Genomic DNA, 20570 nt, shown 5'->3' on the forward strand with positions numbered 1-20570 from the left:
TTAGATTTCTTTTGGGAAAAACGTTTAAAGTTATAATTTGTGTTGCTCTTAAAATCCAAAATAAAGCAGGTTAAAGTTCTCAGTTGCAGCGTAACAAAATGTCAACAAGTTCAATGGATATGAATCCTTTTGGAAGTTATTTCAGATTTTTATCAAATGTTACACTCTGGTTAGAAAAATTATGATACCACATTTTCAATTTCATCGAAACTTCAAAATAACCCTCGAACAATGGCACAAACTAAACGCTTTCAAGGAACTATGAAAGAATCTTTTTTTTAAATGTAACATTTGGTTTAATGGAGGAGTCTGATGGCTATTTTATTGTTCGACCCATGTACAGACTGAACATACTGTACACAACTTAGCTATGATGTGGCTTCTCCTCATCAATCACGCCCAGAGTGGGCACGTCTCTGTTTTATACCGTGTCAGCGGTGCCTGCCTTCGGGTTTATCCCGGCTCAGCTTTTAATGCAAAGGTCATCCATTAAGGTGTTTGACTCTGAAGGCGTGTTTACTCTGCCTCAGCAGGTGTGTGTGAATATGAGACTTGTCAAATATGAGTCAGGATTACCGTGGCTTTTGTCCCAAATAGAGCAAATACAAATCGCACGAACGACTTGAAACGGGACGAATCTGATTTATTTTTTCTTTCTTTCTCTGGTTCCTCTGACATTTTCTTCGGTTAGAGATCATCAAGCTTTTCTTGAACTTGTTTTTGCTTGTAAATGTGGTTGCAGAAAACCACAAAAGCGCACACACTGGTAGTTCGCAGCAGGATTAAGCGACTTCTTTGCGAGTAAGTCGTGATGGCAAATAGATGGAAACATTTGGTTTTGATGTGAAACCGATTGACTCACTCTAGTGTGAAACATCTATCTGCTGCAGATGGTCTTTTTCTGCACCGCATGTTTGTCTATGAACACTGGAGCATGTAGAGCTGAAATTTGCTAAGATATAGATTTTTTTTTACCCTTCCAGTGTGTCCTGTAAAAATTGGGCCAAGTGTATGTGAGCTGGTGTATGTGCTGTTCTTTAGGCATTATGAGGAGTGTATGGGACCTCTGTTAGACAATGCAGAGCTGAGGGGGGCAAGGACATAGGGAGGGTAGCAAGGGGGAAGATTAGGCCTCTCATCTAGGCCACAGATATTGATTAGTGTATGCTGAGGACAGTGAAAGGGAACACGGATTGACAGATAAACAATGGCCATGTGTGGTGACTGTAGTCCATCAGAGACCCTCTGATCACATCTCACTGTTCATTCTGCAACACGTACCCACATCTGACGGCGATTTGATGAAAATATGCTTTGTGACTTGAGAAAAAAAAAATTGAGTCTGTGTTTGAATCTGAGAGAAGATGAATGTTTTTGGCCAAGTTTGGGGCACTTTTTTGAACTTTTGCCTGTGTGCGTGCGTGGGGGCGTGCACATGTGGTTTTTGGGGATCGTATCCCTGGGAACGTGGGGGGAGGTGGAAGACGCTCGGCTACGGGTCAGTCGTGACTGACTCTGTCACTTATTGATTAGTTGCCATGGAGAGTTAGTCGGGCCATCTCTCTTGGAGGTGTGTCCCCAAGGGCCAGCGGCGGTTTCCAGATGAGCCTGTGGAGGCTTAGTACACTGGGGGTTCGGCGTGTGTGTGTGTGTCATAAACCCTCACTAATTCTCATTCACAGTTCCTTCATCTTCCTCCAAATTGTGACCTCATATTTTTATTAATACACTGACTTTGCATCCCGTCTCTACCGTTCCATGTTGCAGAATCTCAGAGAGAAAGTGTTTCTTCACACACACACACACACACACCTACTCCCGTGGGGATCTGCAATAAAGAGGATTGTAAACAAATTGTCCAAACTTATTGAGCTGTGAAATCCACCTCATATCCCCTGGATTTGCCTGTTCCTGTGATCCCCAGTCATCTCTGTTATTGTGCTTTTCCCTTCCAAGGTTTACGAAGGAAGAGGGAGGTGGAGGGAGAGGACGTCTTGGAGCCAGCGATCCACCTGCAGTAGCTTACGACTCTGACTGCACAGCAGGAGGAGACAGTGATGGTGCTGAACCTCACACCTAACATTCAGATTGAAAACAAAACAGGTAGAGAACAAGTTAGAAGACAAATTGAACTGTCAAAGATAAGGAGGCCTAAGTAAGATAGTGTTATTAATGGATAATTGTAATCCTTCTCTGACTGTATCATTTCTTATAACTTCAGCTAAGATTTTAAAAATCAAAATCACTTAATTTATAATGGAAAACCAAGGAAATGGCAACAGATTAGAAAGATTTTAACATTCTCTTTCTTCAATGATGGTAAAAAGGATTGAAACAGTGACTAAGCACTGATTCTCAAAGTTCAGATTTTGATCTTGATCCCCAACGCTGTTATTGCAACAAGACTCGTCATTAGTTATTACGGCATTGCATTAATGCATATTAAAATTCATTAATAAGTACTCTGTTTAGGAAAAAGGAGAACAACATTTTCTTTAAGTTAGATCCACACCTACTGCACTTTGATTTGCAAGGTCGACAAGAATCCTCAGGTTTGATATCTTTGATTTATCCAAGAAAAAAACTATGTGAAAAAAAATTACCAATATCTCTTCAATACCAAATACACTTTTATGCATTAACCGCAGGATCACACACTTTTTATGCATCTCACTGAAGGCAGATAGGGCATTTTTACACTCATTTTTACACTGTACAAAAGTAATTTGTGTCTAAGTTGTTTCAACATTATTTCTTTCTTATTCTTGTGAGTCAAAAAACACATTAATTGAGTTGATACTTTTTAACATCTAACATGTCATGTTTGATTCTGACATTAATTCTTTAGGAAAGTCTATGATTTCTTAGAAGACCTGCTGTATTTTCTCTTATGCTTTTCCTCTGGTGGAAGAAGGCCACACACACATCCTCAGAGAAAAGTTTTAATGGACTAAAAACTAATTTGCTGGACATGGTAACAGGAAACAAAATGCAAAACTCATTATTCTGTCTTGAAATCATTACATTAAATGCCCTGCAAAAACCTCTAGTGAAAATCTCTCTCTCAGTTGTGATACTTGACGTATGTGGATATTTTTTGTGGGTCAGAGCATCTTTTAGAGAATTTCTGCCATATGTATTTTTTTTAAAAAGCATACAGTCGATACCCTGTTGGTTGAGAAAAGACGACAAATTTATGTCCATAAACATGGTAATACTTAGGATAAAAATATAACAGAAATTCAGATGATGATTATTTATTATGCTAAAATCATCCATTAAACAGTTTTGTCATTACGTTTTTATTGGAGTATTGTTCCCTGTATTAGACTTTCAATTGGCTGGCTTGGATTCCTGTAAAATTAGCCCTCATTAAGCTTTTGTGTAACCAAAAAAGAGAAGGTTATCGTCACAATGAAGTAACTGTATGCATAAAGTCGTATTTCTTTTGCTTTGTGAGCTTTAAAGAGTGATGAGAGATTTGCTCATTGATGTTTTTCTAAACCTTTAATCTTACCCAGAAACCTGATTTGGACCTTTGAACAGGAAGTTTGACAACCTTTGGTGTTATGTAAAAAAGTTCTATCAAACAGTTAACGTTGTTCCCAAATTAAGTTTTTGAATGCATGCAAAAGTGCAAAACCTATTTTCAGGTACAAAGATTGTCCTGCAATTTAGAGTAATGAAATTGTGCGATGAAATGGTTAATTCCTAAGACGTTGAGTAAGAATTATTGCAATCTACCTCATACTTAAACAAAATATCCCAATACAATGACAGTATAGCATAACTTCTTCACAGTAAATCAAAGTTTTAAGAGTTCACAATTCTTTAAACCTTCTCCTCCTTTTCAAGGATATGCGCACAAACTTCGTATGCCCGAAACTTGACGACGCCCCCCCATCCCTCCTCGACATCACACCTTGGGTGCATAAACATGCCTGCGATCCACACATCACCCCACCCCGGGGGACCTGCATGGCTTTAGTGCCGCACTGTGACACCAATCAGGGGAGATGGCGGGCTCCTTTGTCATGCAAACACTACTTGCTTCTTGTCTTATTCAAATGTCTGCCCTCTCTTTTTCTCCTCTCTGTCGGCCTCTCATCCCCTCCACCTCTCCCAACGTCAGCCCCTCTCTCTCTCGCCCTCGCTCTTCTTCTCAAGTCCAAGTAAATCCTCTCGGAGAGAAGAGAGGGAGCCTCTGGGCCTGAGGCTGCTGAGGAAGGCCTCTCCCTCTTGGGGGTCAGCCTGTGCCTCAGTGCATGGGGCTGTTTCCAGGCCCGACCAAGTCTTATTTCATATTCAAATGTTACAATCAGGCCTCTGACCCACAGGGGGCTCTTTATGGTTGCGGCTCCAGGTCGCAGGGTCAAGATGGTGATTTAATACCTCAGGCAGAGGTAAAGAGTGGGGGAGCAAACTGATTTAGGGGATGAATGAGTAATGAAAAAGCATTTTTCCTAAGTTGTCATGTAAATTTCAATCCTTATTCAATATGAGGCTCTCGGCACACAAGAGACCTTCCTCTCTGGCTTTCTAGTGGACTTTAGCCACTCAGAATTAAGAAAGTCTATTTTCTGCTTTTGCTCTTGACTTGTGCTTGGTGTAAACAGTAGCTGCTGGGGAGTCGGACGAGTCTTAGGATGGAGATAAAGGAGACGTTAAAGAGTCATCATGTTAGTATGGTGCCACTGTGTCTCAGATGTCCTCATACTCTTGAGTGGCCTGTTATTCCTGTCCCGGAGGGTGTGTTCCCAGCTCTGCAGCTCGAGTAACATAGGCAGGTTTGAGTGTTTGTGTATGTATGACAGAGAACCAGCTGGATTGGATGCGCTCTGCTCTACTATTCATGCAAAGAGAGGGATTTTTTTTAGTCAACAGGTGATGGGAAAATTGAGATGCACAAAGATGTACCATGCAATATCATCACTGTCCTAAGCTAAAGGCCTAAGTGATTTTTTCTTGTCAAAAGTGATTTGGGCAGAAAAATAAATACATTTAAAAAATCACTTTTGGCAAATAGTTATTTAGGCAGATTTCTTTTTCTTAGGATCCATTGTCCTGATTTAGCTGGACTAAAACAAACTTAATTTTATCAGAGCAGAAGAAGCTTTATTATAAAGTTGCTGCTATTTATTTTCTAAAACGGAAACAAGGGTTGAAAATACAGCAAAAACAGAATAAATACTGAGGGAAATGCACCTACTAACTTAGAAAACATAAAAATACGGTCAAAAATTATATAACAAAATGTAGGAATAGTGTTTCTGCCCGTCTACCTTTTCAAACTTTTTTGTTTTTTACAGTTTTGAGAGTAATCTGCAATCCAATGTTTCTTTTTTTAACAAGCCATTTCTTACTTGCTTTGACAAGTGATAATTAAATGTAATTTCTTAACATTTTCTTATCTCTGATGTGAGTAAATGTGATTACCGTATTTGCCGCACTAGAATGCGCACCATACTACAAGCCGCACCTACAAATTGTTTGAAAAAAATAAAACAAAAAACAAAACAACTGGAAACTTACATATATAAGCTGCACAGGGCTGTAAGCCGCTGATATCTCCGCCGCTCTCAATTTTCTATAAGGACGCAGACGCAGCGGAGGGCAGCGTCCTAGTAAATCTGCTGGACTTATTAAGGACGCAGTCATCCGTCTCCAATGCCGAACCATGGTTTTGTTCACGCCAAGCTGACGTGCAGCGGCTCTATTTCCCTCCTGTGCTGCCAGATCGATATCCCTCAACTTAAAAACTGCATCATATGAGCTTGAAAACATTTCTTCGCCGTACCTGCTGCTAGCATATGCTTGTTCTAAATGAAAATTAGCACTTTCTTCTTTGATTTCCAATTTCCAATTTTGACTTCCAATGATTCACTTCCTGCCAAAGAGCAGGCGGTTGAAGAAAAATCCACTGAAAAGTCACACCGGGCTATAAGCCGCATGGTTCAAAGTGTAGGAAATAAGTAGCGGCTTATGGTCCGGAAATTACGGTAAGCTACTCCACTAAATATTACTATCATCAAGATGTTGCTCAGTAGTTCTGGTTGAATTAAGGGTCTAATCTATGGCTCTGAAACAGTACAGAAAACACAAGATTTTTAGGATTAAAAAAGACAATGATAGATGATTTCTTCTGATATAGTGATATATATTCTAATATTAATATTTAAAATATTTGCACAAAGGTGCAAATCTTACTAGGTCTGCTCAAACTTACAAAAACAGAATGCTATATAACCTTCTGATCCATTCAGTTTTGTCTTTTTGAGCTCACATCTAACATTAAGTAAATTGGGAATTCCCAACAAGCACGTTTTGTGCTTAATTATGCTACTTGGACTTTCCTGACTTTTGTCCGTCTACATTCTTCTGCTAAAGTTTTAGTTTGCAAAGAAAAAACAAAGAATCAGAAGAATGTAGTTGTGCAAAGGTTATCTATCAGCAGAAGGGTCACATTATTTATATTCCGTTGGCACAATGAAAACCGCCATCAAAAACTGAGGAAGCTGTAGGACAGAAGGGACACCAGCTCACCCAAGCTATTGAAAAGACAAGATAGACTCGAGTCAGGGAGGCTGCCAAGAGGTCAGCAGCACCGCTGTAGCTGTGGGAATTCCTAACAAGCATGTTTTGTGCTCTATAGTTAATCACATAATGATTCATACCACTGGCAGGTGTAGATTCAAAATTATTTTTGTTCAACACAGATGTCTGTCTTTGATAAGAAATGAGACACGCAACTCTCAAAAGATAATAAAACAATCCAAAGGTGTGTCAATTTTGAAAAAAAAAATCTATTTGGATAGACATCTATGTAAAATTATTTATTCTTTTCTCAGTTATCAATGAAACATCTTCACTTCTTTTTAAGTGCTGACCAAGAATTTCCAGTGGTATTCTGAGAATTTATGTCTGGTGATGATGTCTACCGACGTAATGTTGGAAGGCCTCCTTGCCATCACCCTAATATTTAAATCACTCCACAGATTCTCTTTTACAGCTCAGGACACTAACTGCATCACACTAAAGTGGAAATATCACTTCCAGTCTGAAGGAATATGTTGCTAAAATAAAAACTAGTTTAGCCTAAATTTTCAATGGAGTATTAGGGTCTCACTAAGAAAAAAAATAAAACAAAATAAAATTACGAGAATAAAGCCATAATATTACTAGAATAAACTTAGATGAGAACAAAGTCATAATATTACAATAATAATGTAATATCATGAGAGTAAAATCTTATGAGAATAAAGTGGAAATAACACAAGAATAAAGATGTAATATGAGAATAAAGTCACATTATTTGAAGAATAAAGTTATAATATTATGTAAATAAAATTGTAATACTATGACTTTATTCTGTGTGTGCATAACATAGCTGTGTTATGCATTATAGGCAAGTTTATTTTTGTAGGTTACTTTTATGTTGACAAATCATCTCACATCCATGTCACTAAATAATGTCCCATCAGTTAGTTTCTATTTTTTTAAATGATTAATTATGATCACAAAAATGCTCAAATCTCACAAGTAATTTTTACCTGACAGCTGTATAACACACTATTTCCATTTATTTTGGCTGTGACTCATAGTTTACTGTTATTATTATTGTGAGAAATTATAAAAATTTACCAATATCTCTTCAAATCAATGATTTTGGCAAACAAGATGTTTATAACCAGAAATTAGCCAAAAACAGATTATCCAAAATTAAAGCAATGGATGAACATAATTGGATAAATCTGTTATGGAGAAAAACATATTTAGCCTTAAAACCAAAGAGAGAGTCTGAACACGTCTGGAGAAAACTGATGCTGTTTATTAAGAAGGATTTTCCAAGAGCTTCTTCCCCCGTTTTTATGCCTTTATGAGTTTTTTACGTGTATTTATGAATATTGTCAGCTCTTTTAAAAAGACATAAAAAGTAGATCAACACCATAATAACTGAAACTCAAAGAAAGCATGTAATACACCGAATAATCAACAAGTTCTATCAAAACCTTGAGGAAGCAAGTTGATGTCAGCCTAGCATGACTGCAGAAAAATAATCTCCATGTGACAAGATCCTCATCAGTAAGAGATTTGCATTTACTGAAGACTTTTTGTTGCACTTTTATGAGTCAGATAGTTCTTCAGAGCTAATTGATAAATGTTTTAAATGAAGCGTTGTTAGAAGGGTATAGTAGCTTTTAAAACCCATTTGACCCCCTGTTGGAGCACAGAAAATGTCCAGAACCTCCTGGTGGACACATCATTGGTTACTGTCGAACACACCGAGCATATACAGAGTATCTTCATATTTCAAAAAACAAAAAAACAGCAATAACAAATAAAAAGTTAAACAAAAGTATTAAAAACCACAATGAGAAAACTGAAATTAACATAAAAAACACATCCTAGAAAACACAACCTTTCTGAGACCAAAATATAACACTCCAAAACATTACCAACACTAAAGATATACTTCATCAACTCAAACATAATCAAGAAAATGCATAAATAGCAAACACATTTGTAAACAAGCAGTTTAATGCTGGAAGACACATGTTGATTGGTATGTAGAACCCTGATTCATGTCACATAACTATTCATAATACATAACGATCAAAACATTTTCTTATTAATGACATCATTTGTTGATTTTGATTGGCTGTGCAGGGACATTATGGCATTTTATGAGAGAATATAGACCATTGTATTCCTTTTTATCTTGTATTTTATTTCTTGCTGGGTTTTTTCACGTTTAAAATTAGGTGGAAAACAAACCCAACAAGCCCATAGTATGAACATAGTACAACACTAACTAACAATTATTTACTTGAATGTCAGGGTAACTTTGATTATTGAGGAGTTAAAATTGCTCTTTCAGATTCCATCTTCCGGAGTCTTAATTTCAAACTGTTCCTGGGTTTGACATTCAGTCCCACATTGCCCTGTTATGTGTCACTCTCTTTTGTTTTGATTTGCTTTGGATATACTTCTCTCTGCAAGCTCAATGTAATGAATGTAAAGTATCTCTCGAGTGTGTACACACGCATGATAAAATGACAGGTTTTTTTTAATGTAAAAAATCAGAGGAGGAATTGCTTATTTCATACATCTTGTATGATGAGTGTGCATATAGTGACATCAGAAAGTACTGTAGAACTCCTGTTTAACAGAAACAAACCTCCAGCACATTTACTTATGCACAGTTCTTTAAAAATCCTGCAGCAACATTTAAAAACTACAAGTAAGGCAGGGCAATTTTATTTGGTTAGCGCATTTTTAGTAACAAGGAAATAAAACAAAAACATTACACTGCAGTGGCAAAGCAAAGGAAAACGATGACAAGTTGAAAAAACAGACTGCAGTTCTTGATGTCCGAGGTGTGACTAATTCAGAAGACCTGAAAAGTTTTAAAAGTTGATACAACAACAACAGGTCTTTAATGTGTTTTGGTGCTAAGCCATTCTGTAATTTATAAACTAACAACAGTATTTTGAAGTTTATTCCATGAGCTACAGTGAGCCAGACTTCAGAACTGGGGTGATGAGGTCTATCTTCCAGGTTTTAGTGAGAATATGAGCAGCAATATTCTGGATCAGCTGCAACTGATTGATTTTTGAAGCAGATGATTGATTTTTTTAAACAGACCTGTGAAGACACTGGTGCAGTAATCAATGCAACTAAAGCAAGATAAACGCATGAGTGAGTTTCTCTCAATCTTGTTATGATATTAGCCATTTAATTCTGGTAATGTTCTTTAAGTGATAGAAGGCTGACTTTGTAATCGTCTTTGTGCGTCTCTGAATGTTCAAGTCCTTTCACCCAGATTTCTGGCCTGATTAGTAGTTTTTAGTTGTAATGACTTAAATTGTGTGCTGACTCTTGATCATTCCTCTTTAGGTACAAAAATAAATACCACATTTTTGTTTCTGACACATCCACATATTGATTTTTTCCATGCATCTGCTCAGCTCTTTAATAGTTTTATAGTCACCATGTGATGTTTGTGAACAAATCCACACACTCATAACTTTGCTGTGAATCTTCTTGGTATGTCATAGTAACTTGTTCAGATACAAAACAAAAAGAAGGAATTTATGTTCATTCCCATTTGATCCTGAAAGATATACGTGCTGTTTGAGCATTTACTAAGAGTTTATTTATTTTTTGTGAAAGTTTCAGAGTTTGTAAAAACTTTGTCCCTCATGGTTTCTTATTTTCTCAGCAGAAGCAGTGAACAGAAGACAAACATGTTCAGATTTGGTTGTGAGGCCACTCTAGGGCAGGGTTTGGTAAGCCTCGGTAGGCACAGCTGTAGTGCTAAGTCATTACTGCTTCTCTGGTGCCTCAGAAGAAAAGTGCCGCTCCCGCCACATGGCCAGCTTGCCTCTCCTGTCTCCAGCCACACACTCTCCTGCAGGCCTGGCAGCACCAGGCAGCACCAATCACATTTTGCTCTCGTCTTAAATTTGGCAGAGCAAAACAGAGGTGTCGCAGGGGAAATAGAGGACTTTGTTGGGGTCAGAGGGAAGGATGGATGGTGGTAGAGGTTAAACCAGGGTAGGAGGCTCTGTTCCTTTCCCTCTTATCTTCCGACTGACCATTCTCTTTCCCATCCCACCCCCCTCCTCCTCCACTGCTCCCCTGTATTCCCTTTTGTGGCCTGTGCACCTGCAGCCCTTGAGTCTGGGCAATAAAGCTGAAGGATTTGTCTACTGGAGGTTGGAAGGAAAAGTAGGGGAGGGGGGATCATTAGACAGCATGGGAAACACAAAAGCAACAGGTTCAAACTGTGGCTGTTAATATGGTGCCATTTAATATTCAGAGCGATGGTCTTGACGTGATGCCGTTTGACATAGTAAGAGCAAATTTAAGCAGATTTACACTCTGTTTGGGGTTGTGTCATAATGAATCAGTCTGATAATAATGGCTCATGCTTTCAGACTATTAAAGGGGCCTCATATATGTACAATGAGCAAATTGATTGTATTCTGTGAAGGCTTCATGTCTGCTAAATGTTAAAGGACGGTGTTATGTATTTCCCAGGCACATAGTGCAATTTTATCGCACAATCAAGTAACTGTTACCTTCAGTTGTTATAAAAATGTTTTATATGTCAAACTTAACTTAAAAGAAATTTAACTTTGCAATGTAACAGTTTGAAATTGGCCCTTGTCTCTTTAAGAAGCTCCTGCTCCTTCCGATACTCCTCCTTCAGCACATCATCACAAAGTTCGTCTATTATGCCATTTACAGATGTTCTTAGGGGCGTTGCACTGAGAAGTAGTTTCTATGATAAGCTCACCAGAGTTCCACCAGGTGTTTGCTATTTGCTGCAGCTAGTCTGGAGGAGCTGAGCGGAGAAGGTGCAGGGGAGGGGTCCTGGGAAGAAATTTGAAATGAAACCTCCCCTTTAACCTTTTCACTTAGAATTGATTAAATGTAATTTCTGCAAATTTGCAGAACACAAATTGCTAAAAAACATTTCTGAAGTTTAAGTAACACTTCAAAATGGGGAAACAATGAAAATGTCTATGGCACTCAAAATCAAATAAGTGTCTAGTTTTAAACCATTTATATTTCTGCAACCTCTGTGGAACTGTTGTAGACTGGTTCTGCCACTATTAAAATGTGTTGTTTACTGTTCCCAGTTAGGTTTGGTTTCGGTTTCTCCTTTGCTTCCATGGATGTTTTACACCCATCGCCAAACAAAACTGAAAGTGCAGAGGAGCAAATATTTATTTTAAAAATCTGAAAATCAAAACGATGAGTGAATCAAGAGATTTAAAAGTTTTTGTTGATAACTATTGATAGAATATTCAATATTGTCATTACTTAGTAAAATATTCATATCCCATTAAATGGCATAAATGCAGACCTTAATGTATTGAGATTTTACATGATAAACCAACGTAAAATTGTGGAACTTCACATTTGCATCCTTTTTTTCAAATAAATCTCTGAAAGTTGTGGCATGGATTTGTAAGTACCTCCTTTCCCCCAGAAATTTGTGGAGAAGTTCAAAGTAGAGTTTGGTTATCAAACAATCTTCCAAACTCGGAAGATTTCCAAGAGTGCAGTTCAGTTCATCATCCAAACAAGGAAACAGTTTGGCACAACTGCAAACCACATGTCAGCAGGAGGAATCTGTTGAATGAAGAACTTAATTATTGCTTTTCTTAAATTTGACTTTATTGGTCAGAATTTATAAAAATGATGGAAGGAGCTAAAGTCAAGGAAGAAAACCTGGTAGATGTTTTCAAAGAGTTGAAACTGGGGCAGAGCTTCTGCATCCAGCAGGACAACGACTGTAAACATGCAGCCAGAGCCAAATCAAAGGTTTTGGGTGTGTAATTATTTTCTCCAATCTCCAGTCATTTTGCAGTCAAGGATGGCAAAATTTTTGATTCTCCATATTCCAAACAGTGTTGCTACTATATATTCCATGAACATTCAGACTCCTCTTATGGATTATTTATACTATTTCTCATATTTAGTTATACCTCTGCCTTAGTGCATCCATTACAACTTTACAAATTTGTTGACAACATAATCCAAAGACTTCTCTCTGACTAAGCTTGAGCTATTTTGTAGAATAATTGGCAGAATTGTTCCCTTTCTAGATGTGCAAAGCTGTTAGACGTACCTCAAAAGCCCTGCACATCTAACTGCAGCGAAGGTGGTTGTGCAAAAGTAATGACTCAGAAGGGCTAAATGCAAATATATGCCACAATTTACATTTTTTATCCTTACACATAAAAAAGCAACACTGTCTTTTTCTTTCCCCTTCTCAATTATGTGTCACATCGAGGTTGGAGATTCTAGCATGACAAAATATGAAAAGGTTCAAGAGTTGCAAACAATTTGCAAAGTGCTCTATATAGCGCTAGTTATAAAATCCGCTAAGTCTGCTAGAAAACAAAACAAAAAAAATGAAGCAAAGATAAGTAGTTGTTTTTTAAGGATGTATCGATATAGTTAAAATGTTCTGCAGAGTTTCTTTCCATTTCCCCACCTGTTGTAATGTTATGTTCAGTCATGTAGAACTTTTCTCTCACCAGTTGCATGCCAGACCCCCCACATTGTAAATGTTCGCAAAGGGAAAAAAGATTCAGCTCTTTCAGGGAGCGGCCATGAAGGCAGAGGAAATCACTCTAAACGGTCTTAATTCTGCCATTAGACGAGAGCGAGCGCTGTGGGGATTGGCTGGCCCTGCGCTCCATATTCACAGAAGCAGGATGAGGCTGAGAAGCCCGCTGAGAAAATGGTGTCGTAATCAGAAGCCGGCAGTTCTGCCTGATCAGGTACACTAGCCCCTCTTCTCGTTTCCTCACTCCCCTCTTCCTCCTCCTCTTCTTCTTACTCTTCGTCCTCACCCCCAACCCCTTGTAATTTTTTCCTCCCTGAGCCTTGCCCCGTGAGGAGATCCTAATAAGAGTTTGGATGCGCTGTGCTCTTCTTATGTGAAGGCCTGGCAGGAGGGAACGGAGATCAGGCCTTAAAGTTGCAGGGAGGTGGTATGTGTTTAATCTGGAGGTATATGGAGCTGTGATGGTGGGATGATGGGGGCTTGTTTTTTTGTTCCCACATTTGATTATTCAGGTTGGCTGAACTACATTCTAAACCCATAAAATTCGTATCCCCTCTGGGGAACCATTTGCATATATTTCAGTGCCCCCTCCCTCACATCCCAATTCCCCCCTTTTATTTCTCAGAAAGTGAAAGAGAGGGCGAAGCAACCAGGCCTGTCTAGGCTTTAAGATGTCACCGTGGTGTGAAATATGGGCGAACAAGCAGGGTCTTTGAAACCCAAACTAACCCCCCACCTGCCTCTAAGCTTCTGACACACACACACACACGCCTGCACGCACTCAAACACACACACAACTAGTTGCTTCCTTATACTGAAATTAAATTTTAAGTCTGTGCAAAGTCATACAAGCTCTGCAGCTTCAGTCGCACAGCATTACAGCTTATTTGCTTTGGGCATTTCTCTTTCAATTACTTCAGATATGTAGAGGCTTCCCTTTATCAGGTTTTGCACATGCATCTGTTTGCAAAATACTTTATTCCATTACATGTCAAAATAAAAGGAGTCATTATAAAGCCAGGGCAAACTGCTGCAGGCTAGGAAGAGTACCTAATCTCTGGTAAACAAAGCAGCAATGCCTCGCTCTGTAAGTATGCCAGATCCACTCTTACCGTTGACGATGTAAGGGGGATTATTTCTCAGACAAAAATGATCTGAAGCCAGGTCTTAAAATTCCTCTTAGGATGTGTGCCCAGCAGCAGCGAAAAGAAGGGAACACACATGTAGCTGTTCAGGCAGGAAAAGCGAGCCAATGAATTGCCAGTCAGCCATAAGAGACACCTGTTCATTTGTCTGGCTGGTGAGGTCGAGGTTTTTGTTTTTCGCCGTGCCAACAGGCCCACTGGCTCTACTTGTACTGCCCATCTGTACGGATGGGTGAAGTTGGACGCCGGTCTTTGAAAGAGGCGTAGAGCAGGGGGCGGTGGTTGGTACTTGATGGCATTTTGGTCACATGGGGTGAGTTGCTGTCATCCTTTAACCTTCCCCCCTGGACCCCTTTTCCTCTCCCTCCCGTGCCCACTCCCTAGTGCACAGGCAGAATGCAGTGTCAGGAGGGTGAGCACTGAGCGCCCATTGTGTGTGCTAACCAAAGCGGAATGCCCGGGTGACAAAAGGGGGAGGAGTGGGCTCAAGGCACACAAAGCTAGGGGGAGGAGAGGGGAGGATGGGAGAGAGAGGGGGTGGAAGAAGAGAGGGGGCAATCTGCTGGGGGCTAAATAGACCCACTCTGCCCCCAAAACTCTAGGCACCCTAAAAGTCTTCCCTCACCTCCCCCGTTGCCTCCATTAGCTCCTGGGTGTACAGTACACACTCTTACTGGAAGCAGCCCTTATGTTCCCAGTACTGTGAAAAAAAAAAAGAGAAACAACGACAATGAAACCTTCAAACTATTAAGTGTTGGGTTAGGTGTTATGAGTCATGCCCTGAAGAACCAAAACAGGATCCATTTGGAAACCGTAGTCATGGTTTCCAGTCGCTCGTTAGTCAGGGTTGTCCTGAAATGTGTCACTGCCAGGATTGTGTGATGTGTCCTGAAAAACATTGTAAACTTTTCCCTTTAAACAAGTAAATCTCTCCTCAGTGAAGTCCAGCATTCGTTTTGCACAGATCCCTTCACGGTTACATGACCCGGACCATCCATGTGGCTTTGTGTCTATGTTTTTAGCGTGTCAGCATGACAGAACAGGGGGCACATGCGTGTGCTTGTACTCGCCTGTCTTTTCCAGAAGCTGGGAGCAGTCTCGCCTGTGTACTATCCCACGTCACTGTGAGGCTCTCAGCTCCCATAAACAACCTGGGGCAACAGGGCAGTCACCTTAAAATGAGGGAAACTAAGCTTGAATTAACTATTAATTCCACTGCAAGTAGAAGCAGATCTAATCTGATGATTTGCTGCTGCAGTGCTTTTACTGGCAGTCTGATTAACTTAAATGCGTATAAGTGTGTACCTGACTCTTTCAATTATCCCACAAACTCACCTCGTCACCCCCCATTTTATGAAAGGATTTATCTTCAGTGTTTCTACACTGGTCAGACTTCATATGTTCTTTTGACATTCTTTAGGGTCGAGATTCAATACAGTTTAATCAAATTCAAAAATACTTTATTAATCACAAAGGAAAATTGTGTTGTAATTTTTTTCATCCAAGAGTTCAAAGAATTTTAGAGCCTGTCACAATAACAAAGTTTGCTGGATGATAAATTGTCCCCACAATTATTGTGATAAATAATAACATTGTTGTTTTGAGATCAGTTTCAACTAATATATTGGTAATAGCACATGAATACAAGTTAATTCACTTTAATTTTGTGACGAACACACAACACTTGAGTGGAAGATATTTTAAATATCCAAAATAAAACACAACAACCAAAAACAATAAGTGAAATGGGAATTAAAAACACACAACCGATTATGAACCATAATGATGTCTCTCTAAACAATAATCATCAGAATGGAAATTATTAAGCTTATCTTGATTTACAATACTTATTTATTTATACAGCCACAATGCACAACATTTTAAACTTTTTCAAAAGAAGGTACCAGGTTATAGCAAAAATGCAAATTTTCACCTGCAGTCCCTGGAAAGGTTGACATAATGCAATTTGACTCAACAGATTGCGACCTGGTGAAAATCCAGCTTGGTAATTACATAAGTATTACATAAATATTTACATTATTATTCAGATCTCACTAAAACCATTAAAACAAACTACAAACCAACAGATCAATCATAAAACAATTTCTTCATCTTCACCAATAAAGAGTGCAGGTCTGCTTATGAAACAGTCATAATTTTGACAAATGTGTAGTAAACTTTTTATAATGTAATTTGACAAATTATTCCAATGATTTATAATGTGATTATTTGCTTATTGTGACAGGCTTAGTGGTAGATGCTGGTGATGCTGGGCTAGAAGAATCTCCTGTAGCAGTCAGTGTCACAGTAGGAATAAAGAAGCCTCTGACTGAAGACGCTCTATTGTTGTATTCCAGTCTGATAAAGTGGATCTACAGAGTTGTCTGTAATGTTTTTAATTTTATAAAGAATCCTGATTCATACCTCTAGAATTACCAAAGTTTGGTTCATCCTCACTAAGAACCAAGAACCCGGGCTGGAGATGGTCAGTTCATCCCCAGTTCATCTTTACCATTAGAACCACTGAACCAGGGTGCAAATGATCCGTTTTTCACCAAACGATGAGAAAATAACTTGTTATTCCCTTCAAATAACAATGTGAAGTCTAATCAGAGTATTTTATTATTAATTATTTCATGTCACTTTATTCATTTTTTTCTTTTATGTGCCCTAAACACAGCTAGTGGGGAACAAGAACAATAAAGGATGATCACATTGGTAAAGTTTTTTGTTTCTGTGGCACATAGACATATAAATAACTCTTAGTAAAGACTCCTCCACTCTACCTCCCTTCATTCATGCAGAGATCAGCCTTCCCCTGACACATTTACATGCGTTGCTGCAGGGCAAAGACAGTTTCCCATTTTATCTGTGCTGAGTTTATAGGAAGTAGCTTGCTGAATTGTTTTGATTCACTTGTGGGAAGGGTCAAATGTCAGCCTTGAGGGCAGGCTTTGAAGACCAAGTAAACTAGGCAAGGGTTGACATTTTTGACTAATACAACTTTTTTTTAGGTTTGCCGACGATGTTGAATATGCCCCCATTTGTGATTTAAAGTCATGCATTTATGCACATCAGTGCATCAGGTGAGTTGAAGCTGTCTGTGCTGGTGCAGTTAGAATCTCTCCATCAGCGCTGACCCAGGCAGCCATCATCGTTCTCGAGATGTAATTCACCCCACTGCAATCAGGGTCCTGATCTGGGCTTCTGTGAGACCTCTCCACTCCAGATGATTCTTCTCCTGATTGGCCTAACTGGACTCCTGTCTGTGGCGACAGATTAGCATGAATTGTTTTTTCTTATGTGGCATACAGATTGGGCCTTGTTAGCATTCACACCTCCACATCCAAAGCTCCTGGGAGGCTCAAAAATGCAGAGGAAAAGTAGACTTGGTGGATGATTTTTACTTTCAAAGAAGCATAGGAACAGCAAATATCAACTTTTGTAACATGGGTTTTTTATTGTCTGATAATAGATATTACAAAAATTAAAAAAAAAAAAACATAAATGGGAGAGCTTTTCAACACATTTCCATTTGAAAGAAAAGCATGAGACTTATCAGTTCAATTCTGTGTAGACGATAAAGATTTGCTTTCAAATGTGTTTTTAGGTAATTTATTTAAATACTTTTGTTTTTTTTTTTGTCCAGTCCAATAATAACCTAGGGACAGAGTGTGCATTTAGGACATTGGCATCATTAGTGAAGATGTGTAAAAAGCCTTATAGTTGTTTTATCTTTTTATGCTGTAGTCTGATCTCACACTAAAAACAACAAAAAAAATGCAACCTTGAAATTATGGAGGAATATAAAATTTGAGAATAAAGTCGTGTGAGAATGTAGTCTAAAATCATAATATTACAACTTTTTTCTTATGAAATTGTGACTTTGTTCTCATATTATTACCACTTTAACCAAAACAAGTTAGGGTAGAAACTTATGACAGAAAACACCACTCTGGAGTGGGTAGAGCTAATGTTTTTATTTACCAGGAGTGTTTTGATGTTGTTTTGTGGAGGGACAGTGACAAGTGTTCTAAATTGATATAATATTTTCAGAATTATAAATAATGTATAACTCTTCTACTGTGCAAGCCATATTTTCTGTCAGCATTAACTGTATGAGATTATAAATCATTGAGGTCTTTTTTAAGTGTTATGTGCATGTGAAGTAAGAAGAATAACTCCTTCTGTGAAAGTTATATTTTAGAGTTTAAAACACAAAGTAAATGCTGTAAAATTAGCTACAGTTATCACTAAAACCAGAATTCAGGGAAGAGATAACCTAGAAGTCCACATCAGGAAAAAAGCTCTAAAATTTGTTACTGTTTCATGACATATCTAGTGACTCTACATAAGTTATATAGCGCTATTACTGTAACGGAATCGTCTGTTTTTGGCTTATTGCTGAACTTTTAATGCACAAACATAAAGGTATATTATGAACACTTAGATAAAAAAACGTAATCCTACTCGGGTGCACATCCTTTGAATATTTCTGATAACTTTACATTATTTCTAGGTGATAATATATATACATATATTTCTTTTCTTAATCTTATATATATATATAATTTTTGTGTAAACCTACATACCTTATACTACACCAGAATTTCCCCACTGTGGGGCAATAATGAATATTCTATTCTATTCTATTCTATTCTATTCTCTTCTGTTCTGTTCTGTTCTTACAAGTTGTAATTTGTAAAAAAAAACCATATCGAACACAACATGGTTGTTATGTTAAATGGAAGAAATATTTAAAGTTATTGTTTGAAAGTTTATTGTGGCGCCAAACAGGTGACTCCAAACTACTTTTCAAAGAATGAGGAAATTCTGGGTTACTAAAATGCTTATCCTGTCATTATAAAGATATTCACTGTTCATGTGCCATCTTATCCTGATGACATCATGGCTATTTCAGGCTCTGCACCTTCAGCAATCAGAATCATAACAAAAATAAAGTTGACTTTATTGAAGTTGTAACAAGTCTCCAATTGCAGAAAGATACAAAAAGTTTTAAATTCTACAGTTTTTTGAAAAGTAAAGTCATTTCTTAAAATTCAATTAATTTCAGCCTATTTATACAGCATTAATTTCCACAGACTAATCTTTTTTTGACTATTAATCTAGTCAGGTCAAGTGTATCTATATCTTAAATTTCAGCAACAAAGCGCTTCAAAATGCTTTAAATGACAAAAACATAACACCCAAAAATTTGTCACTAAATCAAGCATACACTAAACTTTAACCTTAAGCTTTAACTCATGTAATCAGTGATATCTTGGTAGCAGACTGATGAATAAGTCTTTAGTAAATTGGTTATTTAAATGTCTAGTCTGACAGCAACACATCAAAGTGGATGAAAAAGTAATTTTTTTTTTGTTTTGTTTTGTTTTGTTCTTTGTTCTGAGTATAATGATGTTCCTTAGCTTAATCTTTTGGATTACTTCCAGACACTTGATGCAAGCCCCAAACATCTGAGACCTTTTTTTTGTCTTTTAAAACCTTTTTTAATGCAAATATAATGCCTTTGCATGTTCAGCATTTACAGTTAGTCAAACCGAATTGCCCTCACAGAAACAATGCTAGCACAGGTGTGTTTATTCAACAACACAAAAGGAGCATCATTTGCGTAACTTTTATTTGATGCTTTTTATTCAGAGGATTGCTGGGAAGCTTGAACTTGTAACACAAAAATAGCAATTATTTTAAAAAGAAAAACAACCACGAGTAAAAAAAAAGATCTGCTTCTAAAAAGATTTATAAATCATAAAAAAGACACACCTTTTTCTGCTTTCCTTGAAACATTTGGGTTCTACATACCTGATATCTACAGGTATCCTCCCATTTATATATATATATATATATATATATATATATATATATATAAATATATATATGTAAGCAAGGACACTATATAGGCTTTCCCAAATTGCTTAAAGTCACAGTAATTTTACTGTATGTAAGATTCTAAATTTAAAAAAGTAATAACACAAATTCTTTAAACAATTCACTTTCTCATTATCTTAGCATTTAGCAAGTATAGATAGGTAGAATTTTTTAAATTATGATTTAATGTCAAACATTGAGAAGAAAAAGGCTTATATGTCTTTTATACACTGTAAATAAATATGTGGTTTCAGCTCAACCATATTGGCTGTTGAAATGAAACTTGAACTGTATTTTTTCTGTTATTCAATAATGATTCAGGTTTCACTGGAGAAAATTTGAATCAGATATATTTCCCTCGGTGGAATTTCACAAGCAGAGGAGGAGAAGGGAGGGAGAAAGGGAGAGAATGCCCTCAGGTGTACATATGTCAGATAATCCCACCTCTT

At 37.7% G+C, this 20570-nt stretch overlaps 1 long non-coding RNA gene across 2 annotated transcripts in view; it reads left to right on the plus strand.

The window, feature by feature from the left end:
• LOC114139181 (uncharacterized) overlaps nt 1–20570 on the plus strand; it is a 73995-nt gene that overhangs the window by 28411 nt on the left and 25014 nt on the right. For both annotated transcript variants that reach the window (XR_003594396.1, XR_003594395.1), the window contains exon 4: nt 1957–2103. This is a non-coding gene — a long non-coding RNA (uncharacterized LOC114139181). The remainder of the gene's footprint in view (nt 1–1956; nt 2104–20570) is intronic.

This window comes from Xiphophorus couchianus, chromosome 23 (assembly GCF_001444195.1).
Source record: "Xiphophorus couchianus chromosome 23, X_couchianus-1.0, whole genome shotgun sequence".
Lineage (NCBI taxonomy): Eukaryota > Metazoa > Chordata > Actinopteri > Cyprinodontiformes > Poeciliidae > Xiphophorus > Xiphophorus couchianus.